Below are 26,621 nucleotides of genomic sequence, written 5' to 3' on the forward strand. Positions count from 1 at the left end.
CCCGAACCAGAATACATTGCAATGAGTGTTTGCACAATTAAAAACTTCTCACTTTCTCTCACTGGGAAACTCTCACTTTCATACTTCACTGATGAGTCCAAGTGTAGGTAAAACCCTGCTGAACCCTGGCATTTTCTCTGGGGGGTGTCCAGAGGCATTTTGGGAAATGTAGTCAATCCAAGTGACGAAGGTTGGACAGATTTAGGGCAAGCAGATAAACTTTAAATGGTAAATTATGATGAAAATGATTAAAAAATGATTACTCGAATGAGAAAAACATTGCAAACTGATTATGTGTAATCCATATGAGGGTTTTTCCCCCTTAAAGCTCATTACAAAAGATCTACCACAAATGTCTGGGTTTTTAAAAATCATAATAATTGAACTATGCATTGATATTTACTTTTACAGCTTAATCTAACCTGTGTTTTTCATCAAAAGTTAATGCAAATCTGTAAGAACAAACTTCGTTAAACACTCTAGCTGGTATCGGTGTGCCGTTCCCAGGCTTTGTTTGCCCAGTCTGATATTATCACAGTGAAAACACAGAGACAGCTGCTACTGTAGGTTTAGGGTGAGTGATTTGCATATCCATACAAAAGATAAAAACACTTCAGAAAATATCTGGGGATGAAAAAAAAATCCAATCTCAGCAGGTGAGACTAAACAGAAACCCCAGTGGGCTTAAAAAAAATAAAACAATGGAAAAACATCACATCCAAAGAAAAAAGTGACAAAAGAAAAGCGAAAATCAAGATGACAAACAGATGACATGAGTGATCTGAAGCTCTAAGACAGAATGTCGTGTGTTTTTATTTGCTTATTGCTGGATTCATTGTGGGGTTTGATATGGCAGTGTCAAATGTTCCCAATCCTCTAAGATGGCAGCAGAGACTTCAGCTACTGAAGACGTGTTTTTAGGAATTTATGATTACAAACCACAGGATCAGCATGTCACCTCTGCTGTTCTGAAGATATTACAGAAGCATTGCTGCTGTGTGTTTTTAGCTGACACCCATTTCAATTCTACGCTGATATTCATGCGCCGAGAGTGTCTTATAACTTTCTCACCTTCAAAAACGACTGAAAATGTGAGACGTCCTCAAACCTGAACAGTTTTCAATTGTCAGTAACTGCTGAAATAACACAAATGCACTTTTGTTTCCCACGCACTCACCTGGCAGGCTTGCCAATTATGGTAAACGACACCTTAGTATATTTAATGACTTATTTCTCATTTTTATTAATTTATAAGTGCGCAGACCCTTTGCTCTCTTTGCTCAGTGATATTAAGAAATATAGGACAGAAACCTCCTTAGAACTAGGAAAAAATCAGTCATTGCCGATTCCCTTAAATCTTTGGATTGCATATAGATCGCAAGGCAGTTGCACAGGGTGCCTTGTGTAACTCAGATGGACTGCAGTCAGTCTTGTGGGCAAGAGTTTTTGAAAATAACTGCTGTCTAGTTTCTAAATGCAGAAGAACTGTTAACACGCTGGAGTCAGACTGAGTCAGTCTGTGCCGATGAGTCTGGTCTGTGATGGCTCTCTTTGGAATTGGACACTTGACTCAGTTGGTTGCCAACTAGTTGTATTTTGGTTATGATCCTATACCAAAGCAAGACTGCCGAGTGTTTTGAGGGTGAGACGGCCAGAAAGTAATAATTCCCTGCAACACTGACCTTTCATCAAGGAGAGTGGGGCTTGTGATTCATGTGGGGCCACTGTTTCTGAAGATTAATTGTCCTTCTAGATGGCTGAGAAATTTCTGTTTTGAGTTTGCATGTGCCTGCCTGGGTTTCCTCTGGGTGCTCCAGTTTCCTGTTACAGTCCAAAGACATGCTTGTTAGGTTAACTGGTGTTTCTAAATTGGCGGTAGGTGTGGTGTCGGTCTCCTGGGATAAACTTCTCCCCACCTCAGTCGGGGATTTAATCTGGTTCAGTACAACGCTGCTGCTGGATGAAAGACCTGGTTGACAACACGCATTCCAGTTCATCCCAAAAGTGTTTTATGGCCTTGATGTCAGCCAAGTGTTTTCACACCAAACTTGAAAACCATTTCCTCTTGAACCTGGCTTCATGTCTGGAGCCATTGTAATGCTGAAACAGAAAAGGGCCTTCCCCAAACTGTTGCCACAAAGTTAATCTATCTAAACTAAAAATCTTATTTGCTGTAGGGAAATAATTTTCATTGGATGTTTGTTAGGCGACCAACTGAAGGTTACCAAGTACTCTTCAGCAATACTCCAATTAAAACAGTAATTTATCATTTTTACACATCAGTTTAAAAGGCATGAAATAGACTCAGTGTAACTGCTTTAATTGGTGAGCTGTAGATTAGTGAGCTGTAAGGGAAATATTATTATTTCTACTCTTTTTTTCTCACCACTTGGCAGTCATCTTTGAAAAAACCCCAGGGCAGTTTTTTGTGGACCAAGAAGCCGTTCAGAAAGGAAAAGCTGCATATATAAAATTGCCAAATCTAATGAAAAAAAAAGAGAGTAATATTGCTTTAACTGCTCAAACGCAGATGACCGGCCTTTTAGGACAAGTGTGATACAAATGCCGTTTTTAGTATTTCTAAGGCCCCCCATAGATTTTGATTATTTATAACATGTCTGGTTTTGCTGGGTGTAGCCTAATCGACAAAGATGAACAAAAATATTGATTGTCATGTTTAACTCTCTGCCAAAAAGGAAATTTGCATGCTTTTTGAAGATTCTCCTGTTTTGAACTACAGGACAAGCAGCACTAAGCCAAAACTATGCAAATACTGCGGGTCACATCTTGGTGATAATGTGGCTTTGGGCAGTGGGTGGGTTAAACATCCCCCAGCCATGTTCATATTGTTGGTCCAGTGGGGGGCTTTTTTCACAACCGTACTGCGATACACACTGCATGGGCATTTGGCAATATGTCAGAAATCAGCATGACTCCAGTGCAGGAGGCAGCCATTTGTATGCATGTAGCACACAGAGTGTGTTTAAAACTGGCAGTTTTGCATAAGAGTGCCATCATGCTCTAATTCTGTCATCTGTCTTTCTCCTCTAGGGGCAATTTGTGGACTTGATAAACGGACCAGAAAGCAAACGGTTGCACCAGGTAGGATCCACAAACCTAATAACCACTGTGTACTTGTATATCGCGACTACCCGGTCGCAAAGTCTGACGTCACTAGCCGTGTCTGGGCCTAAACTCCGCTGCAGGTCCATATATCAAACGATCACTATGGCATTACTGAGAGTTGAAAAACTGTCTAAAGTCTTTCATCTTTAATAAAATGATCAGTGTCTGCTCTACCAGGTGTAACAACTGAGTTTAACATCCAGGCATCCATGAAAACGGAATTTATGACATTTAACGGAGTTAGAAGTTAGCAGGGAGTTAGCTCGCTAGCTTCTATCGAAATACAATATAGCATGTCCTGACTGCGGGGTTTTGGAAACAAATTAAAACGCACAGCTCTGTTCTCACTTCCAACATAAATGAAGACAGGAAACTAAACAGCAGTGACGTTTGTAGGGTTACTGGAGTTTGGCTAGCTGGTATATAATGATGTGCTACGTGACCGCTAGCGACACAGCTATGTTAGCATAATATAAACAAGCTAACCTTTTTCCACTCGATAAAAGTTAAAGTGAGTGTTCTCGGTGGTCAGGAACAAATGTAATCGCATGGCAGCATGCTGTAAAAGGACCAAACTTCAGCCAGGAGAACAACTGAGATAATCCATCCAAAATACGAGGTTAGTCATTCATATACTGCTGCATGCGCTGGGCTGTAGTTACATCCTAAGGTTTTAAAAACTGAGCTTAAATAAATGATTAGCGGTAATAAAAGCCGAGGGAGGTCAACGGTGATCACTGACTGTTTTAGGAGCTTTTTGAGATTAAATAGAAGAAAATACAAAACATTAAACATGTTAACAACACAAAAGCCATATTAAACGCAGACTACTTTAGGCCCGGAAGTAGGATTCGTCACGTCATCACTTAACGACCGGATAGTGTAAAATAATATATGACATCCAGTCATTGCGCACAAAATAGAGTAATTTATGAGCTAGTTTAGGTAAAACATTTCGGGTGCAATGAATAGAGGTCAATTTTGACAAGTCAGTGATTATCTATGAAGATATTTAAAACTCAGTAATATAAATAAATTTATAGCTCAGGTGACATTTTGCCCTTTAAGCCAGCTTCTAGTGACTGGTTGCCTATTGCAATATCAAAAGTAGTAGCAGTCACCACAGCATGCTTTATATTCTACGGCAAGAACCCTATAATAATACAGAGAAAACCCAACAATTACACAACCTCTTATGAGCAAAGACGTGGCAACAGCGGAAAGGAAAAACTCCCCAATAAGAAGATAGTCAGAGATGTCCATATAAGGACATCCTCTCTTTGTCGTCAAATCACTCAGCATAAAAGGAGCATTTCGACCAGTCTGAAGCCAAAACTTCTGCCACATGGATTATTTGAACTTACACTGACCTCATTATTTGAAACTTTGGCCATGTTTAATATGAGCATCCACAACTTTAACAGACTCTATATGGCAGATAATAAGGAAAAGTACAGTAGGTCACTTTAATTAAAAAAAAAAAAGTCAAGAAAACTGTTTAAAAATGCAGTTTGTGTAGAAAAAATGTTGAAAATAGTTGAAAATATTTCAACTATCTGTGCAAGAGTAGAGTTTTCATTTAAGAAGTCGTGCTTCTCTGCAATAATAACCGTCTTTTAAAATGGCTGATTCTTCTGTGATGAGCGAGAGAGGGAGGCTCATAAAGAAAAAACAGACGGTAAGACAAGGAGCCATTTGAGCTGTTTTCATTTAACCAGAATTACTCTCAACTGTTTCCTCCCGGCTGGTTGCCGGGGAAACTGGCCAGCTTCGTTATTGGAGGTGCGACCTCAGCTGGGAGTGCAAATGATAGAGCTCACTTTAACGTTCCCGCTGCCTGCAGTCACATTTCTGTGACTCTCTTTCATTAACATGCTTTGTACTGTTTGGTAAATGATCTAATTTTCCTCCTCGCACGCACAATAATCAGGTCGAGCTTTTGTTTGCCAAGACCAAAGTTTTGCGAGCTGAGCTGATTATGGTGAGTAAAGGCAGAAGCAGACGCTGTGTTAGGATCCAAATCCAACGGAAATCCAACGGAAATGTATACCCATCTCTTCTAACTCTGCTTTCACAATGATGGCCAATCTGCCTGAAAAATGAAATAAAATAATATTTGGTGTAATAAAAGCAAACATATACCCCAGGCTGGCAGCAGTGGTTTGTATCATAGCAAGAAGTGCAGAATTGCCAGACATCATATGCATGTCACTGATTCTCAGATTTTGTCATCTCAAACTGGAATTACTGCCCTGAGGTTTTATACCTTTACCAAACAAGTCAAGTTACAGCTTATCTTCATGTCTCTGTTTGAGCTTCTGAGTTCATGATGACATCACCTCATCGCATTTTACTGGAACTGTCATTAACAGACATCAACTGACAGAAGGCGTGGCTTTTTCTGTTGATATACAAAAAAAAAATCCAAAAAAACAAATGAGGCTTATGTAAAAAAAAAGAAAAAAACAAACAAACTTACATCATATATATATATATATATATATATATATATATATATATATATATATATATAGGTAGGAACGTAGGGACGTAGGAAGCATAAACTTAGCATGTTGGGGTTTTTTAAAGAAGGGAAAGTACAAGTACTACACATAACTTCCCAATGCTGAACATGACACATTAGTTTTCTGCTAGTTGATGCCACGATCACAAAGAAACATGATGCTGAGTTTTTAAAAATCTTAAAGCGAGTGTGTAATCTTATGATTTTCTCTTAATCAAATAGAAATCTTGACATAATTTTTTATGCGATATTCTTGGCTTACCCTCTAAATAACATCCTCCACGGCCTCATATAGTGCAAGAAACTAGAAAAACACAGATGAACAATGCGTTCATTCCCTCAACGCACTACTACTGTGTGAAAAAAAAAAGATGATGTGCTTTGTAGCATCAAAAGACTGAATGCAGATCTTATTCCCGACCTTGTACTGCTGCTTTGTATTAAAATTAATATGCAAGTCAGGTCGAAAAAGATTTTTTTTGTGGGCCATTAATGTTTTAATGTAGTTGATATAAGCCCCTTTTCCAGTAATAATGGGAAGGTTAATGGTCAAGACACAGAAAACAGTCATAAGCACTAGCATCCCCTGACAATGATCACCAAGGACAAATGTTTTGCATTTGAGTTCAAAGCAGCGGAGTAGTAGAGTAAAGGAGCTGTGCAAGAATAGTGCTTGTGCTGGAAGAAAAATACTGATGCAGCAGTGACTATAAACAGATGGAGGATAATTCATGAAGGAGGACTCGTGAAGTGACTGCTGCGGTGAAGATTACACTAAAAATGATGGATGGAAGAAGTGTGTGGCTGAAGATTAGGGACTGGGCTTTTGCGTTCTTTGCTTTTCAAATGTGTGTTGGTTGCAAATATGATGGATAGCAGAAGAAACTGTGTGTGTGTGTGTGTGTGTGTGTGTGTGTGTGTGTGTGAGAGAGAGAGAGTCAGCGGTGTCACTTCCTCTTCCTGTGAAACAGGCGGCTTGGTATCAAGGATGAGATGAACTATGTAATCCAAAAATCCTCCGTCTTTCTCTTTTCTATCTCCCGCTGGCTCTCACATCATGCTTTCTTCTATAACTGTATGTGTTGTCACCCACGAGTCTTTGTTTCTGTGTGTGTGTGTGTGTGTGTGTGTGTGTGGTTGAGGCGGACCGTGCACAGAAATAGATCATGTAAAGCAGAGATTACTATCTGCACCTCAAAGCATAAACGTGTGGGCCTTTAAACTTCACACTGTGTCATTTCTGCACACACCAGGTTACACACTCATGCAAACAAACACAGAGCAGAAGACATGCACAGGATGTGCGTCAGTGCTTGCACAGGGTGCACTCAAAAATGCATATGATGTCTGCGTGTGCTTGTGCGTGTCAGGTGGTTTTTGAGGATATCGAAGGTGACAAATGTCAACGGCTGCACTAGACAGTTACAAGCTGTTCTGACAGCGTCTTCGTGCATGTCCGTTTTCTTGTGTGCGCGAATTTCTGTGAAAGAAACTGAATGCAAGTGGCACAAAGCACAAAAAAGTATTTCTTAGATTTTGGAGGGGTAATGTTGATGCAATTAACAACTTAACCTCTTAATATCCACCAGGCCACCTGAGCTAAGGTTCTCCTCGGTTGGGTTTTGTTGAAGAAGAAAAATGTAGAATGATGTTAGCTTGGCAGATTTAGTTTTAAAAGCTTTTATGTGTAGGTTTTCTAAACAGGTAAAAATTCCATAAAAAAGAGACAGTAGCTTAACCCTAAAATTCTCCCCACCTCTATGAGTCACTGGCGACTTAGTTGATATAAAGAGGTGAAAAAGGGGGATGGTACTGTGAGAACTGGAGGGCAGTTCTCTCTTTTTAGATTTCTTCCACATTGTGCAGTAGCTTCATTTGGCATAAAGCTAGCTTTTCATTTCTGTGAATGTTTACACAAACCTAAAATTGTGTCGATTTTGTAGCTATATGGCTTTTACACATGGCCTTTTTTGTATGTTAGGCTGTGGGATCTATGTTGTCTCTACCTTCTTTGTTTTTTTCTTCCTATTTTAATGTCCAGCATTTACAAATACACGTTTTTGGTGATAAAAACAAGAAAAACAAATGAATGAGGAAATCAGTTTTTAGTTTTTTAAAGGTCATCACTTCCATGGAAACACTTTGGACAGCTGCCCCCTTTCCCCCTTGCACCTCAGACATTATTATTTAATTTTCTTCAGCTGGAGTTTATCCTGCAGATTGCAGACAGTGAGCACAAGCCCGTTGATTTAGGATGACTCCGATATATCAACATAAACACAGTGGCAAGAGCAAAACCGGCTGGTATGTATACGTCATAAATCTGGTGGTGATTTTATGTGCTCATTCTGTCACGGTTTGCGGGGCAAGCCGTGTGGAGTTGTAGAAAAGGACCCAAAAGGCGGCAGCTCTGGTGCAGGTGAATATTTATTTACAACGGTGGGCACAAAACAGCACTGGTGGAAAAACAAGAAACCGGAAACCTAAACTGGGTAAGCTAATAACACAAACCAGAAACGAGGATGCAGGGAGGTCCGGGGAAATACGCAAGAGACGCAGGGAGACCGAGGGGAAACAACACAGACGAACCAGCAACTACTATGACAGAAGACACAACTTAAATACACTCAGAGAACACAGGGGGATTACATACAGGTGGGGACACAGCTGGGAGTAATTAACATGGCGAGACTAGGGAGGCAAACTGAAAACACTCACATAAGACACAGACCTTCACAATAAAACAGGAACTTACACATGAAAGGACACAAACTAAGAAACGCGGACTAGATACAGGAACACACGGGCAGAACAGAGTAAACACTAACCAGAGGAAGAACAGAACCAAAATCGCGAAGAGAAAACACAAAACGCTGGGTCAAAAGGACCCAGGATCATGACAGTACCCCCCCCCCTCAAAGGCTGGCTCCAGACAGCCCAACAAGAAACAAAACAGCCAGAAAAAACAGAAAACAACCCGACCAGGGCGGGCGGCGGGGGCCCAGGAAGGAGGGCTCGAAGCAAAACAAAACCGGAGCACCAGAAGGCCAAAAGACAAAAACAAAAAACGAGCCCAAAACCAAAAGAAACGAAGCACACCAGAACACAGGAAAAAACAGAGTCCAAAACAGAAGAGTTCAGGGGGCCGACAGCACAGGAGTCCAAAACAGTTCAGGGGGCCGGCCAGGGGGCCGACAGCACAGGAGTCCAAAACAGTTCAGGGGGCCGGCCAGGGGGCCAACAGCACAGGAGTCCAAAACAGTTCGGGGGGCCGGCCAGGGGGCCGACAGCACAGGAGTCCAAAACAGTTCGGGGGGCCGGCCAGGGGGCCGACAGCACAGGAGTCCAAAACAGTTCGGGGGGCCGACCGTGCGGACGGCAACGGCGGCGACGTGGATACAGTTCGGGAGGCCGGCCGTGCGGACGGCAACGGCGGCCACTCAGGCGATGGCGGTCCGGGGGCCGGCCGTGCGGAAGGCAACGGCGGCCACTCAGGCGATGGCGGTCCGGGGGCCGGCCGTGCGGAAGGCAGCGGCGGCGACGAAGGAGACCACGGAGCAGTTCAGGGGGCCGACCCCGACGGCAGTGACGTCCAGCAGGTGGCCCGGAAAATGGCCGGCGATATCGAGGTGCAGAACGAGGCTTGGGCGGCGGCATAACAGCCGCAGGACCAGGCGTGGCAGAAGCAGAGGCCGCAGGACCAGGCGTAGCAGAAGCAGAGGCCGCAGGACCAGGCGTAGCAGAAGACTCTGATGAGGCCGGACCAGACGAGGATGAAGACTCTGATGAGGCCGGACCAGACGAGGATGAAGACTCTGATGAGGCCGGACCAGGCGAAGCACAGGCTGAAGCTGGACCAGGCGAGGACGAAGACTCGAATGAAGCCGGACCAGGCGACGACGAAGACTCGGATGAAGCCGGACCAGGCGACGACGAAGACTCGGATGAAGCTGGACCAGGCGACGACGAGGCGGCCGCAGGTGGCGGCTGGACAGGCTCCTCGGGCCCTCCAGCTGACGCGGCGTGAGGCTGGTGTGGTTCTCCGGAACCACCAGCTGACGAGGAAGGCTGCTGGACGGGCTCCTCGGGCCCCCCAGCTGAAACAGGAGACAAAGGCCGGAGCGGTCCCTCGGACCCTCCAGCGGAAACAGGAAACAAAGGCCGGAGCGGTCCGTCGGACCCTCCAGCGGAGACACGAGACGAAGGCCGGAGCAGTCCCTCGGACCCTCCAGCGGAGATACGAGACGAAGGCTGGACGGGCCCCTTGGACCCTCCAGCAGAAGCCATCACAAAGCCAGCAGGCATGGAGTCCACTGGCAGACATGAAGGAAATGGGTGCTGTGCTGAGCACTGGCCCTGCTCAGACAGCACTGACACGGGGCACTTCCCAGGTGGCTGCTTAAACTCCAGGGGTCCAGAATCAGCTGAGGACTGGGACCTAGCCTCTGGGGAAGCCCTGGAGCGGCAAACAGTGCCAATGGCGGCTGAACCATGAAAAGCACCTTGAGTAGGACTTAGGCTTTCTCCCTGCACGGAGTGAACGAGTGGAACCGGTAATGCTGGAGCCAGAGCTACTGGGGCCTGCGCTACAGGCGGCACTGGAGCTACTGGGGCCTGCGCTACAGGCGGCACTGGAGCCACTGGGGCCTGCGCTACAGGCGGCACTGGAGCCACTGGGGCCTGCGCTACAGGCGGCACTGGAGCCACTGGGGCCTGCGCTACAGGCGGCACTGGAGCCACTGGGGCCTGCAGCCACTGGGGCCTGCGCTACAGGCGGCACTGGAGCCACTGGGGCCTGCAGCCACTGGGGCCTGCGCTACAGGCGGCACTGGAGCCACTGGGGCCTGCGTTACAGGCGGCACTGGAGCCACTGGGGCCTGCGTTACAGGCGGCACTGGAGCTACTGGGGCCTGCGCTACAGGCGGCACTGGAGACTGAGCTGAGGGTGGCACTGGAGACGGAGCTGAGGGTGGCACTGGAGACGGAGCTGAGGGTGGCACTGGAGACGGAGCTGAGGGTGGCACTGGAGACGGAGCTGAGGGTGGCACTGGCTGCGGGGGAGCTAACTGGGCTGAGAGTGGCTGCGCGGGAGCTAACTGGGCTGAGAGTGGCTGCGGGGGAGCTAACTGAGCTGAGAGTGGCTGCGGGGGAGGTGATATGCTGTTCACAAAGTCATCTGCCGCACAGAACACCGCCCCTGAATGAACAGTCATACAGTCCGCAAATGGAAAACAGTCCTCACTCACCACAGCCGGCGAATTAGAAGTCCGAACGTCCAGCTGTGGGGTGGCGCGCTTGCGGCGCGATCGGCGTTTCCTCCCCGCAGACGGCTCCGACGGGCCGGGCAAGATCGCATCCGGCGAGTCGGGCAGCGAGGCAGGAGTGGCTGAGAGAAGGTGGGGTGTGTGCCGGAGAAAAGCCTGTATGGTCGGAGGAAGTGAATTTAGTAGCCATGGCAGGCCGGAAAAGAGCCGTTGTAGCCGACCTTCCACGGCGCGGCGAAGCTCGTACGGAGGATTCTCCAGCCACAGCCCGAGGAGGATCTCCACATTGTAGCCGATGTCATCCTGGAGCTCCTCGGACGGATTGACTGCTGCTGGGTCCATGGTGGCTGGTTCGTTCTGTCACGGTTTGCGGGGCAAGCCGTGTGGAGTTGTAGAAAAGGACCCAAAAGGCGGCAGCTCTGGTGCAGGTGAATATTTATTTACAACGGTGGGCACAAAACAGCACTGGTGGAAAAACAAGAAACTGGGAGGTCCGGGGAAATACGCAAGAGACGCAGGGAGACCGAGGGGAAACAACACAGACGAACCAGCAACTACTATGACAGAAGACACAACTTAAATACACTCAGAGAACACAGGGGGATTACATACAGGTGGGGACACAGCTGGGAGTAATTAACATGACGAGACTAGGGAGGCAAACTGAAAACACTCACATAAGACACAGACCTTCACAATAAAACAGGAACTTACACATGAAAGGACACAAACTAAGAAACGCGGACTAGATACAGGAACACACGGGCAGAACAGAGTAAACACTAACCAGAGGAAGAACAGAACCAAAATCGCGAAGAGAAAACACAAAACGCTGGGTCAAAAGGACCCAGGATCATGACACATTCATGTTTTGCGCAGGTTGAGAACATTTCTATGCACGTATTACTAAAAGTGGGTCATTGTTTGCTTGGCACAAGTTGATGGTAATGTACTCAAAACTGGAGCAGCAGTTTTCAAATTAAACCGCTGTTGATTCCCTGCTAGCTTTATTAATCTACAACACAAATAAACTTTTGTTCCTGACATTTCATGATACTACTTACCACTAGCCTGGACTCCAGGCCTGACAGAAGGCTGCAACCTGCTCCATTTCTCTGTGGTGGAAAGTGGCAGACAAGCCATTCAGAAAGTAAAGATTTTATGTTGTACAATGAATCAATGAACTTCTGCACAGATGTGAGGACGGTAAAATGCGAAAAATGAAGGTCGCCGATACCAGTGCTGCTAATATTAGCCACACTTTTTTACCTAGTCTGACAAGACCACATAAACAAGTTAGAAAAAGTCCACAAAAGTGAGGTGAAATAATAAAAGGAAAATTTTAATTTAAAAAAAAGAGAACCAAATGGACACCATGCTAAACGGTGAGTTGGGAAGTAAGCAGATAAACCAGTAATGAACAGCAAACCAGTGAAAGCTTCACATCTGTTGAGTCATTGGTTAAAGCAGACAAGGAAGTGAGAGAAACACACCCGTCCACTATGACAAAATACTGTGCTCTCATAAAGACTGTAAAAAAAAAAAGGAGGTGAAGAGGAAGAAGTGTATGTTCTGTAACCATGGTGACCACAGCTTGGTACAGCGGATGCAAGCTGTGCCCTTGACAGCATCACATTGGAGAGTGAGTCTGATACACACACACACTTGTCGAGGGCAGACTGACGATCGTGTGTACTATGTCAGAGTGAGTGGTTGCCCTCCTGATGTGCGTGTGTGTGCATTCATCCATGTGCGTGTGTGTATGTGTGTGTATGTGCAGGGCATGAGTGAGATAACAGAGTGATGAATTTGAATAGCATTAGTGGGATATGAATATTGCCGAGACAACAGCAGTTAGTTTGGTTCCCATTTCCTCCATGTAACCAGAAGTCCACTGGCTTCTTTGTTTGTGCATTCAAATGGCATGGAAAGCAGTGTGTGTGTGTGTGTGTGTGTGTGTGTGTGTGTGTGTGTGTGTGTGTGTGTGTGTGTGTGTGTGTGTGTGTGTGTGTGTATGTGTGGGGGAGAGAGAGAGAGAAAAATAGAGACAGGGAGAGTAATAGTGGTGTGTCTGAGTAAAGTGCGGTACAATAAAGAGTCTCAGTTTCGCTTCCGCATCGTTCCTCATGCAAATGACAGCTTTGTTGCGCTTGCAGCCTGCACATTTCCTGTACATGCTCTATATATGTGTGTGTGTGTGTGTGTGTGTGTGTGCGTGCGTGCGTGCGTGCGTGCGTGCGTGTGTGAGTCAGAGAAAGAGAAACTATACCCATCAAATTTAGCTCATGCATATCTGCATATATTAATCTATCCATGTGGTTTTACACTATTTCACCTTCTTTCAGTCTTCACTTCATCTCCGTTGCCAGTTTGGACAGGCGGTTGCCAGCACTGCACAGGTTTTGCATTTTTCTTCATATTCATTCAGAGATGCTGGTTTCAGGCTTTCGCCTTCTTGCCACTCATCCTTTGAATGGGATGATGCCTGCTGCTCCACTTTGTATGCGTTAAAGAATTGAAAAAAGTTCTGCTTTATTGCACCCGTGCTGCCACTAACCAATCAAATCGTGTTATGAATATGTGCTAATACATATGTACAGTCACTGGCCATGTTTATAATCTGAAAGCATCTTTAAACTTCCTGTAAACACAACACAAGTCATTTGTTCATTCACAAAGGTGACCTTCAGAGTGCAGTTTAAACCCTGTCAGGGACGATTCCTTTTCTTTTGCCATCGAGTCGAAGCATCACTCGTGGCCTGCAGAGTGACGTGGCGACTGCTCCGCTCAAGAGGTGTTCAGAAAAAATAACAGGATGTTTGTGGGAGGAAGAGCTGGAGTGATGAATGGAGAGAGGACAAGGTCAAGAGAGAGGGAGGAGGGATTGTAATTAGGCGTCCCCTGCTTTCTCCACCTCGAGTCGCCTCCTGTCACTTCCAACATCCTTGCGCTCCGTCTCTGCTTCCAGTTGATTTTTTGTAATCTTTCATTTTCCCTTTTAACTCCTTTCATCCCTTTGCCTTACCATCAATCTCTCTGCTTTCTTACCTTCAGCCAGTTTCTTTTTTCTCCTACTATCCATCCAGTTTCTCTTATCCTGATGGCTCCATCTTTCCCTTGCTCTGTCCTCAGTTTCCCCTTTCGCCCCTTCTCCTTCAGTTCCTCACTATGCTGCCCTTCTATCTTCTTAACATTTTCTCTACCTTTGCCTTTCTTTACCTCTCTGCCTGGTTTCTTTTTTCCTTTTTTGTTCCTTTATTCTAAATTGTTTATAATGATCTGTAATTTGTTACTCCTCCCTTCCATCTTCCTCTGCTCTTGCACCCCTTTCCTCCATCCCTCCGCTCTTCCTTTTTGCTTCTCTACCCCCTCCTTCATCTTTTCATCCCTCCATGATCTCCTCTGCCAGGGAGGAACAGGTGGCTCGCCTCTGCTGTGCCACTTGGTGGCTTCCTGCCTGAAACACAGAGAGCAATAGAGAGATTGTGGCCCATGTCAGTGCACTGCCTCTCCGGCTTATAACATGTGACGGACGGAAGGAGGAGGAGCGGGAGGAAATGGAAGAGGAGGAGGAGGGGTCCGTCTGAAGGCTGTGATTTCAGAGACTGAGGGAGAGAAAGCGAGCAGCAGGTGCTTCAGTGTGAAGCACTTGTAGAGGCGCACACATGCACTTAAAGATAAGAGCTACTGAGATACTTCTGTGCCCACACCAGCATGACATCATTTCCTGTCCTCACACTGTAACTCGGCACACTAAAGACCCTCTGGTGTTTGTCTCAAACTGGTAATTTAGCTGCTCTTTAACCCAGAAAGATTAGCTTAGAATAGGTCGTCTCTCTCACTTCCTCATTTGTTTTCCTTTTGAGTCCTTATTTCTTTTGCATCTCCATCTTTTGTCTTTAAGCTTCCTTTGTATAAAATAATATTTATCTCTGCACTTTTGTTCAGACATAATTATTATAAATAAACCTTAGAAATGAACATGAGCAAGTGCATGCTTTCAAAATAACATGCCCAATCTTCTCTCCTACCATCTCTTGTCTTTCCTTTGCACTATTTTTATTCCCCTGCTTTAATCTTAATCTTATGCCGTAGTTGCTAAAATTGACATATTCTTTAAAAGTGAAGGGATTGAGGTTGTTCCTGTAGCCACTAGGATTAGCTGCTGCTATAGTAGCTAGCCATCTCCATATGCATGGCATTAAGACCGATTAGCTCAACGCTAGCTCACTCACTCACTCTCAGAGTATTAAAGCTTAAAAGCTAGCACAGCTGGCTAGCACCTCTCGCACCTCTCGCATGTCAAGTGATGGGGGATTAGCACATGCTAACGATGGTTAGCTCTCTGGCAGGCTAAGAATTAGTGCTTCAAAGACGAAGTAAATCTGGCACGACCTGAAAATATGCTCCAGCTGAATGTTTTTGATGTCTTCAAAGCAGACATAAGTGTTTAACTATGGAGGTATGTATGTTTCTATGTATAATTACTGGTTAAGTCTTGGTAAAACAAGTGTCCCCTTTTCACATCTTAAAATGCCTATCAGCAAGGCACCACTTGAAGTAATAACAAAGAGAAAAAACAAACCAAGAAGAGGCTCAAATAAGTTCTTTCTTCACAATTTAATTCCAGTAAACAGATTAAATGTTCCTCTTCAGGTTCACAAAAAAACTACCCCCTTTTTTTATTTTTTATTTTATCTCTTAACACCCTTTCAAACCTTCATGGGATAAACGTCCATCATTGTGAAACTAAAATAAAGAACATTAGTCTCCAGGCATTTTAAAAACTCAAACTTTCTCTGGATGTTATATAAAGACTATCCAACAACAACAACACAAGTCACTCATACAAGACTAAAGCTGAGCAGCAGTTTATAGCAACAGTTACTGTGGTTTCCTGCAGTGCCATAGAATATTATCAATATTCCTGGTACCAAGTTTAAATGTAGCATGGCTATTTATTTGCAAAGACTAAACAGGCTAGATATAATGTTAACAAAAATGCATTTGCATGCACATTCACACTAATAGTAGCAGAGCTACCACACATGGCCTGCTTACAGGGGATTTATGATTCAGCAGGAACGTTACGCCGTAGCTAAGTCATAACCACAAACCTCTCTGAAATCATACACTGAAACCTGGCGTCTGCTTCCCTAGAAATGTAACACATTGAACCTACTATTGATATTGGCCTGTTTAATACTGTTCATTTCTTTTGTGCATTTCTGACTACCTTCTTTATCTACCCCCATGAAAACAACATCTGACGACCTCCCCTCTACCCTTAATGACGAACTAGGTATATATCAATAAAGATGTAGTTTGACAACCTTCAAAACCATTTCTGGCTTTTTTGAGAGTAGCTGCATAGGGAGAGACCACCCTCATTAAAATCAGACCCAAAGCTAATCATTTTGTTCTATAAACAGGCCTGAAATATGACAGAAACTGCTGAGTTAAGAAAACAGCTTAATCCTGGTGGATTTATTTATCATTTCCACGTACAAATGAAAGCTATATGTGGATATCTATATGTCTTTACATGTGTAAAATGATAATCCGTATTGGCAACACTATTCCCACTAAAGATGAAATATTCCAGCAATCAGTGTTTGACATAATGTGAGGTCTTGACTGATTAGTAATTCATGAGTTACTGTTGAGTTTAAAACAATACTGTGGAGGCAAAAGTGTGAATTGGTCTTTATTCAGATTATATTCACATGCATAGAGTGCATGAAGAATAGCCACACATGTTAATAGATTCTAGATCATGTTTTAATAGATATATACATTTTGAGATTAGTATTAGTATTTATAACATAATGTCACAGTTAACACTGCCATGTGGAGATTTTCTCAAGTCTAGCTAACACTTCCTGTGTGTTGCTATGTTTTAGACAATCAGTAGATTATTGAGATAATACAAGATGGAATTTAGTGACTTACACACATCTTACTAATCAGACTGCGTTGGGTCTGAGTGCAGTAATAAGTCAAAATATGAAATCCAATTCCAAAATACTGTGTAAGACAATAATCTCTAATAGTGTTTTGTAATATATTGCTGTTTTTTCCCCTTTAACTATCAATATTTGCTCTTATGTGTCACTCACCTCCATGTCAGCTGCTCTCCCAGCACTCTCCACCCTCACTCTCTCTTTACCCTGAACACACCACAGCATCAGCATTAGAGTAAAATGTTGTCAGTAAACAGGTGGAGTTTGTTGCCATGATGTTCAGGGATAACTGATTAACTCTTTCTCACATGTATGGCGATGACTTTCTCAGACGCATTTCTGACAACAGCTGTGTTTCATTTCAGAGCAAAGTGCGACATTTTTTTTATCATGTCAAAGCAGACGCTGTGTTGTAACCGGGCATTTTTCTGAGCCCAGTGTTGCACTTGTGACCTGTCCAGCTGGGAGAAATCCACCCTGTCGGTCGCCTTAAGTTAGATAAGCGGTTATGGGAATGGATGGATAGATGGACATGGCACGACAGCTAAATTTAAATGTTCCCTCTTGTGTGCACGCTACTCATTACTGTTTGACGATAAATCCACATGGTCTGTGTCTAACTTTTCCTCACTAAGGTTTAAGTTCTAAAAGAAGTCGGAATATTTTGCATATGTTTATGCAAAATTGTCACATCCTATTACCGCCAATGCTGTACAGAGCCCTCCACTTTACCACAAACTCCCAGACTGTGTTTTTGTCCGCCTGCTTTTATAAACTATACTGCAAATTTCCCTTTTCCGACTAAAGTTTTGTGCACATTTTTACAGAAAATGTAACTAAAACGTGTCAGACTTCTCGAAAAAACAGAACTACTTCTTTTCTCTCTCCCTTCACATTTCAGCTTCTCCCCTCTTGTTGTCCAGCTCCTTTTCTCCTTTCATCACTCTGAGTGGTTCGCTCACTGTTTTTTCCACAACCCGTCCATCCCTCCATCCAGGCGTCTCCCTTCTTTCAACCACTCAGTCCTTTTGCCTTCTGTTTCATCCATCACTCACTCTGATCCCAGTCTATCCCCCCTCCTCCTCTGCCACCTCCTCCTCCGCCTCTTCAAAGCTCTGTCTATCTGTCTCTGGATGCAGTCCTCTCCTCCCTTTCATCACCCTTTCCTCTCCTCCCTCTCCTCTCCTCCCCACTCTCTTCTCATCTCCTCTCCTCTGTTCTTGTCCTGTCTCAACTCGTTGGTCTCCTGTTTGTCTCCCCTGTGATGTGCTCCTCTCTCTTTTCTTCCTCCTTTCCTCCTCCTCTATTTTTTCTCCTTTTCTCCCCCATCTCCTGTTTTCCCCCTTCTCTCTTTTCAACTTCTTGCTTCCAGCTCCTTTCCCTTTAATCTGCTCTCTTTCCCCTCGCTTCTCCTCTTGTTTTCCCTCATTCTCTGACTAACTTTTCCTCCCTTGTCCTTTCTTTTCCTCTTTCCCCTCAGCTCCTCTTTCATCCTAATGCACCAACAGAAACCCAAAAATCCAAAACAGATCCTCCTTTTTCTTTTCGGCTGTCAGTGGTAAGGTCTCTCTCCAGGCTCTCTTTTCAGTTTCAGGCTTTTAAGTGACGAGGCACGAGGCGAAATTAAAAGACGCTCAGATATCTCCACTGTTAGTTTTGAACGTATCTGTGTCTAATGTGTTTTCCACACTCAGACGCACAAACGGTGTCAGTGACAGGATTTGTCTGACAGCTGGGTGATATTAGACCTCTCTCTGAACTTAAACTACATAGGATGATCAGAAGCAGCTGTCAGGCATCTTGTGTGTGCATGCGTGCGATTTCGCGTTGGACTACCTTAGTGTCATCAGTAAAATTTGTCCTTCATCTCTCTAATTCCCACTGGATATTAAACACAGAGACATTCAACTGAGGGCCAGAAATATCTATGCAAATATGTTCAGATAAGTCCTGTTTTTCAAAAAAAATGTAAATATAGTGACGTTCCTACAGAAAGTGTGATTGTTGGCATGAACGTAAAGCACATTATGGGGAAGTATTAGAGTTAGGGGATATTTTCAGGTGTTTCACATTCGTGAATATAGGCGTATAAGCTAAGCTGTGTCAATTTTTAATTCAGTGAAGACGGAGAGGTGATTTATCTGCATTTAGGACCATTAAGTCAGTTTGATATCTTAATACTTCTCCTGGTTAGCTTAGTTAAAAATGTAAGTAAGAACAAGAAAATGCGACACACTTAAAATCAAAAATGAAAGAATGCAGTAAATGTGAATAAACCTCACCAAAGAGTGAACATTTAAGTCATGGATACCAGCACATCCTGCTGATCCTGTAACTCTAGAGCCTTAAACAGTATGCTGGACAAACAACAGTGAGGTAGTCTGTTGAGGAAAAACCACACAAAGCCATGAATAATTAACTAAGACTAATAATATAATCTGAAATCCTAGAATAGTGAATCTAATTTAAATGGAGGCCCACATTCACAATACACAGTACATTTTTGTGTGGCTGGTGCTCACTTAGAACATGTTAATTAGCAGCACAAGACAAGGAACCGATGTCATGTATTAATGTGGGAAGGTGCCATAATGTAAATTCACATACTGGACTACTATACTCACCTGGTTGAACCCCCTTTTGCCGTCAGATCCACCTTAATGCTTTATGACTTAATAATAAGGATTTGGTCCAAAGTGATATCATCACAGATTTCCCGTTCGTTCTCATCCCAAAGTTGCTCTATTGGATTGAGATCTAGTTACTGCGGAGGCTGTTTGAGTCTAGCGAGCTCATTCTCATGTTCAAAAACCAGTTTGAGATGATTTGAGCCTTGTGGCATCAGAAGACGGGTACGATGTGGCTATAAATGGACAGATATGGTCGGGAACAATACTCAGGCTGTGGCATTTAAAGGACGCCCAACTATATTCAAACCAAATATTCTCCACATCATTACACCACCACCACCACCACCACTCTGATTTGTTGATACAATACAGGATGGATCGATGCTTTCATGTTGTTTACACCAAATTCTGACCCTACCATCCGAATATTGTGGCAGAAATTGATTTGCCTTCCTGTCAGCACGAAGCAGCTCACTGATTATTTTCACTCTTTCGGGCCGTTCTCTGTGAACACTAGAGAAGGTTGTGCAGGGAAATTGAGTAGTTCAGCAGTTTGTGAAATACAGACCAGCAGGTTTGCCACCAACAGCCATTCCACTTCCAAAGTCACTTAAATCACCGTTTCTTCCTCATTCCGATGCTCAGTTTGGACTTCTGCAGTTCAACTTGACCGTGTCTACATGCCCAAAGGTATTGAGCTGCTGCCATTTTATTGCAGGTTAGACATTTACGTTAACAAATGGGGGAGTCTATGTACCTAACATAGTTGCCTGTGAGTGTGTCTTTATTTGGCTGCTTTATTTGTGGAGGATTTAGGGAAATAACTGAAAAAAACATGCACATTACATAAAATCAGCACATCATAAATACATGCATACACCCTGACATGCATTTGCACATGAACATGTACATATAAAGGCACATACAGGGACGAAGTTGCTGCTCATGAACCCAGTCACTGTTTCTGGCCTCCTCACCAAACCAAACACTGTAATTTATCTCCATCTCTCTCTCAGGCTGACCTCAGGCTGTTAAAGGTTTCCAGTTGAGCTTGTGGCAGGCAGAAATGTCAGAGCTGTGGATTCCAGCGGCGGGCAGAGAGGCTGCTACAGTATGTGGCGGGAGACTGCGATGCTGTAAGTGTTTCTGTCTGTGTGTGTGTGGTGATGCTTTTCTTAGGCGGTGTGAGTATGCGATGAAAGGAAGGCTGCTCGATGATCTGAGCTGAAGAATTCTAGAGAAACTGAAGGTTTCCCACCTGCCCTGTTGACTTTGGGCATATCAACACATATCAACAAGTTATTTTTGGTCTAATGACTCCACGGTTCCTGTTCTTGCCCGATAGTCAAAAACAACCAAGTGTTTACGTGTAGTTTGTCCACTTTGAGTGAGTCTCAAGGTTTGTCCTGACCTGCACTTGAGGGAAAGTGGAAACGTACAAAATAACCCCCTCTGATGACATGTGGTCACAACGAAAGAATAGACTTTGTTTGGAGAGAGTTTTGTTTAGAGAAGCAGGTTGGGTCTAGAGCAGTAGGTTGGGGAATTACTGGAAAGCAGTCAGGTGCACGTATACAAAACAATATTGAAAGATTGTTGGAAAACAGTTATTTTGTTCTGTATCTTTAAATCTTCAACTTTATGTAGAATTTGTCTTTTCTCGCCTCTTATCTCCACTGCGATCATTTTTCGTCTCTACATCTTCCCTCTGCTCCTTTCTTCCTGTTTCTCAGATGCTGCTCAGGGCCAGAAGAGTTATATTTAGCTCTGCTCTCCTCCTCCTCCTCCTCCTTTCTGCCCTCCGTTTCTGTGTTTTGCCCCTGCAAAGATGGCTTCATTAGCCATAGACCTCAGCGTGAAAACACACACACACAGACACACACACATGCTGGGGTAGAGAAGGGGATAGAGTCTGTTACATAAGAGGCTCTCTTATATAATTTGATGCATATTTGATGCTGAATGGTGCAATGGCAATGCAGAAAGGTGTGAGCGTGTGTCTTTGTGTGTCTGTGTATGTGTGAGTGGGTGTGTACATAAGGTAAGCCAGATTTGTGCAATGTGGCCTGCCCTTGCCCTCCCTGAGTTGTTACGTCACAGGGAAAGCTAAAGGTGAACGGGCAGTCACAACTAAAAGAGTGTGTGTGTCAGTCTGTGTGTGTGTGAATCTCCAAAGTATATTACAGCTCAGTATGAAAGGACTGTTTTGATACTGAGCTGCTTATATGTTTTTGTTTTTTTTTATCAGTGTCATCTTACCAGAGTAGAGTTTGAAAGCTGGTCCTGTGACTCCTGTACTTCTCTCTCTTCTCCATTTCCTCCTCTGCTATTGATCTAAGTAGACTAAGAGGATCAATGAAGGTTAATGGCTTTCTACCTGGGTTCACCTCATCGATGCACTTCATCAGGAATGCCCCTGCTGGCTGCACACTCAGGATACAGAAAATAACGGAGGGAAGGACTGCAGACATTTCATTAGATGTCGCTGTCAAACAAGGTCAGCTTTTTTTGCTGACTTGTACTGCTTCAGGTGCTTTACTACCAAAGATTTGTCTTGAACGGTTGCTCAAGATTATTGTTCAGATTATCCTCATGAAAGGGAAACTTGAGAACTAAAACTTGACTGACTCATGAGGGACAGATCAAGAAAGGAACTGCCATAATTTAATCTAGAAGGGTCTGAGATATCTGGCCTTTTATTTTGTCCTGAAATGTCCTACATTTCCCATAATGCAGTTCAGAACTGAGGTTTACTGTCTGTGACAATTAAATGGAATCTGATGTTAAAACTGCCCCTTTCACCACATTTTTATTTGTTTCCTCAAAAGCATGAACTCACTTGCCTCATGCTGCCTTCAAGTCTTGTGGGAATTTTAATGCTTTGGAGCAGAGTTCACACGAGCAAGTTAAAAAAAGGCTACAAAATAAACAGAATGCAAAAGAAAGAAAGTCACTAATAATTGTTGATTCGGTGGATGGGTGTAAGTTCACTTTCAGGGCTTTTGATTTCCCTTTTTTGCCTGTAATATTCATGTAGAGCTCTGCTTTTTTTCTGTGACTGCAGCATTGTAATAACTGTCAGGTTGACAAATGCATGAAAGTATGACTGCTTTTCCTCTACATTGCATCAGCGTAAAACCAATGTTGTAGGTTTATTTTTCTTGGAAGTAGTGAACGCGTGTGGTTGACATGTACAGAGTTAAGAAATGGCATTAAACAGGAAATGTGGTGCAGACTGATTTATTAAGAAAGAGCAATGTTTTCCCATTAAGATCCCAGCACTGCTGCTAACATACCACAGATCAGGCCACTTAGCTATTTCATTTGACTCTATTTTCAGTTCTGTAAAGATCAGCAGCAGCAGCCAGTCAAGCTTTACACTCTAAGGTCAAAAGCCTGCCCCGCTAGAGCAACCAGTTGAGCAAAGCTGTGGTTATACTGGCAGCTGCCAGGTGGGAATGTGTGGCATTCCCTCTTATAGGAAAAACAACAAAATAAAAACATTCCACGCCACCTTAATTAAGCTTTCCTGACATGCTTTAAGTTTTCTGGGTTGCCAGAATCTGTACTTTGGTGGTAAACAACTTGTCTTAAATTTGTATTTGTCGGGAAGTAGCCGGTGACTCGTCAGCTGGCTATGCTGCACATTTATTTGTTTCTTTCCATTCTTTCACTTCTGGGAGGAAGTAAGTCATAGTGAGTCTGGCAAACAGAAGCAGCTAAAATGGAAAAACAAACTCATTCATAACATCTAATCTCTACACAAAGAAAATCTATCAAATTCTGAGACAACCAGGTGCCACATAGCTCACTTGGTGTAGCGCAGGACCTGTAGGCTGAACCCTTTCCTGTATGTCAGCCTCCCACTCTCTCTCCCCCCACCTTCCTGTCTTCTCTATAATTGTTGCTATTTAAAAAAGGCAAAAGCCAAAAATAAATTCAGAAAAAACTGAGACAGAAATGTTGTGTTGGGAGAATCGACATACATGACGGAAAAGGTACAAAGGAAGTCACAAAGGCAGAAAAGAAAATTGCTGTGTTGTTGTGCGCACATTTGAAAGTGTAAAAGGTAGAAAAAAAGGAGTAATAGTAAAGTGAAAATGACGCGAGACGTATTGTTTTAGCTACGAATTTAACAACAATATGAAAGTTAACCTTTGATGCCCTTGTTCTCGCAGGTTTTGGCAATCGGGGATACTGAAGTACATGAGAAACTATTTACTTTTTTATTGTCATTTTCAAGGGACTGGAATTACTCATCAATAATTCAATTGCATTAATTTGAGTTTAATTATTATTATTTTTAATATATAGCACCAAAAAGCAACAACAGTCACCTGTGGGTGCTCTATATTGTACGGTAAGGACCCACTTTTGAGGAGTGAGATTCAAAGGATGTTCAGTTTTTGTTTGATAAAGTTTCATGGTGACTAGCTTGTTCTTTAAATGATTAATACTAAGCAAAAGTCCTACACATTGCCACTCTTCCAGTGGAACACACTAATACCAACTGCCCATGTAAATGTGTGTTGGTGTGCATCCTGGCATTCAGATATCATCCGGCAGCCAGCTAGTCGTGCTACCTGACCTAATTTCCTGCCAGTAACAGGAAGTCTGCCCTTCTGCTGACATTGGTGTAACACAGGAATCCTTCCCCTCTGTGCAGTCGCTGCCAGATAATGAGGTTGCGTAACAATTAAACTCTTCACAGTGTTGTTAATATCGATTAGCACGCTCCGTCTGACGTACAACAGACACACACAGGGGCGCTCAGTTGCCAGTCCATCAGCTGGCAGATCAATCAGAGCCTAATGAGATAAACGAGCTTACTAATTAGTTAACGAACCACTGGCTGACTGAGTGACACAAGCACACACAGAGTCAGCCTGGCAGCTTCTCCTCTTGTCAGCACAGGGGAAGAGAAGGTAAGAGTCTCTTAACAAACTACTTCTCAGTAGATTTGAATCTGTAGAAGTGTAAAAAATTTAAATACCCTCAAAGCTGAAAGTGCCATAACTTTCATGTTTTAGAAGATATCAAACTGAATCGTCTCCACTTAACTTATAATACACACATAAGACTTTTCAATACTTGTTTTTAATGGAAGTTTTTTTTAGTCCACTGTTACGTGTCTTTATCACAGTGACCACAACACAATTCTTTATACTGCAGACACATTAAAAACATAATATTAATTATGTTAATTGTTCAATCATAGTAAAAAGAAAGTACACCCTCTTTAAAATCAAAGGTTTTACATATCAGGACATAATAAAGATAATTTGGTCCTTAGCAGATCTGTTAAATATAACCTTAAATGAATTAAAGCACATATACTGTTTCATTATTTAACAACGATTGATCCAAAATGCAGCCAAATTGGGTCATTTAAGTCTGAAAAGCACTTCCTATGCCAGTAACTGAGCTGGAAATATACCTTATTCAAGCTTAATGCTTTCATGGTAGCATTACCTTTGGTTGTTTTTGATTACTATGCTTTTTTTTTTTGGTTTTGTGATGCAGGAAGTCAGGAAGGTGGTGTGGCTCTAAATAAACAAGCTGAACATGTCACTTCTTTAGCTTGGACTGTTGCTGATAAGTGTGTCCCACCTCACAGGATCTTATTACAAAATGTTCCCCCCACATTTCCATGACAACTCACAGGTACACAATGAAACTCATGGGTAAACACACACAGATGAAACCCATCTGGAAAAGGACAAGAGCTGTTTTATAATTGCTATAAAAGGCATCGGGGAATTGGCACGATGCAGAAAAAGACTTTACTCAAATTGGACTGAAATTAACTAAGAATTGGGGAACTCATTTTAAAATTCATCTTGTCTTGGAAAGACTCCTTATTTAAAACCTTGATTACATTCCTCTTAAGACCCCACATCCGAGGGCACATGCGGTCTGATTTTTTTTTGTCTTTACATGTGAAAGTGACCTGCGTATTGAAGCCTGTCAGTTATTCTGACTCAGTCAGCCGTGATGGACAGCTCTGCCCTCCTGGTCCTGTCATGCTGCTATTTATCACAGACTTTTTATGTGACTGTGCATGTGTGTGCTTTGGCATGGTTTACTTGTGTAACACTAAACTGGATACCCCTGATGTCTCAAAGAGGCTTCTGTGAAACAAGCACATATCTGGAGCGTCCACGGGGACAGCCCGAATAATTTTAGCATCGTGGGGCAAGCCTGGGCCGGATGATGCAGAGAGACAAATAGCTGAACAGACAGAAATACAAACAGACAGACAGATGGCTGTCACTAAGGTTCAGCCAAAATTGTGCAGAATATTCTGGGTGCATTTTAAAAAGAGGTTTCAGATGTTAGCCTCCTTTGACTGGTTGAAAGCCAGGTTGTCTGTGTGTTAGGGGATTCATACCAGTAGCATTTAGGCTAACTCGGGGTCATTTGTGAGAAACCATATTTGCAATTCAGGAAGCTATTCTGCAAGTGGGCAAACTCTGGCTCATTGAACTAAAGTTCCCAGACGTTAAGATGTAAAATCTTAAATCATATTGTAGATTTTTTTTTGTGTAATTACAATTCACATTATCAAAATATGTCAAAAATACACAAAGGTTACTAGCAGGAACTGGCCCGGGGGAAACTTAAACCCAGGCCATCGCAGTAGCCTTTCAGCATATCAGTGATCCCTTCATATACTATGCTATACTGCACACTATACTGGCACCTTCACACATAATTCTGGGCAGACTTTATCCAATCCTGGATTATTACAGTTACCAGATTTATGGTCCAGATTTACATGTCATTATTATTACAATTTGGGGACCTTTCAGTGAGTTGGAGCAATGGCTATTTTTTTGTAGCCAGAGCAAGATTTTCTGTTCAATCTGAAGATAAATCTCTATCACATGATGGCTGCTGGTTTCCAAATTGCATTTCTGTGAATGCTGTCCCTCCTTTGCTCACCACTGGGACCAGTTTTCCTTATTAAAATCGTATTGCTTACCTCTCTATTCTACATAGTAATGCAGATAACTGAGCGATTACTCTCACAATAATGAATACAATTAGACATTTTTTCAAGAACCTGAATTGTTACCTAAAGAATAACTGTATAAACCAGGTACAGCTCCCA

General features: G+C 43.2%; 1 protein-coding gene across 3 annotated transcripts in view; it reads left to right on the plus strand.

The window, feature by feature from the left end:
* Window positions 1–26,621, plus strand: part of hivep2a (HIVEP zinc finger 2a) — a 124,183-nt gene that overhangs the window by 8,636 nt on the left and 88,926 nt on the right. Inside the window, exons 2-4 of one of the 3 annotated variants that reach the window (XM_080883887.1) lie at window positions 3,052–3,102; window positions 20,524–20,643; window positions 21,850–22,004. The gene's annotated coding sequence lies outside the window, so the exon portion shown is untranslated. The remainder of the gene's footprint in view (window positions 1–3,051; window positions 3,103–20,523; window positions 20,644–21,849; window positions 22,005–26,621) is intronic. The other 2 variants (XM_080883886.1, XM_080883888.1) reach the window with 2 other exon arrangements.

This window comes from Rhamphochromis sp. 'chilingali', assembly GCF_963969265.1.
Source record: "Rhamphochromis sp. 'chilingali' genome assembly, chromosome: 5".
In the NCBI taxonomy this organism is placed as follows: Eukaryota; Metazoa; Chordata; class Actinopteri; order Cichliformes; family Cichlidae; genus Rhamphochromis; species Rhamphochromis sp. 'chilingali'.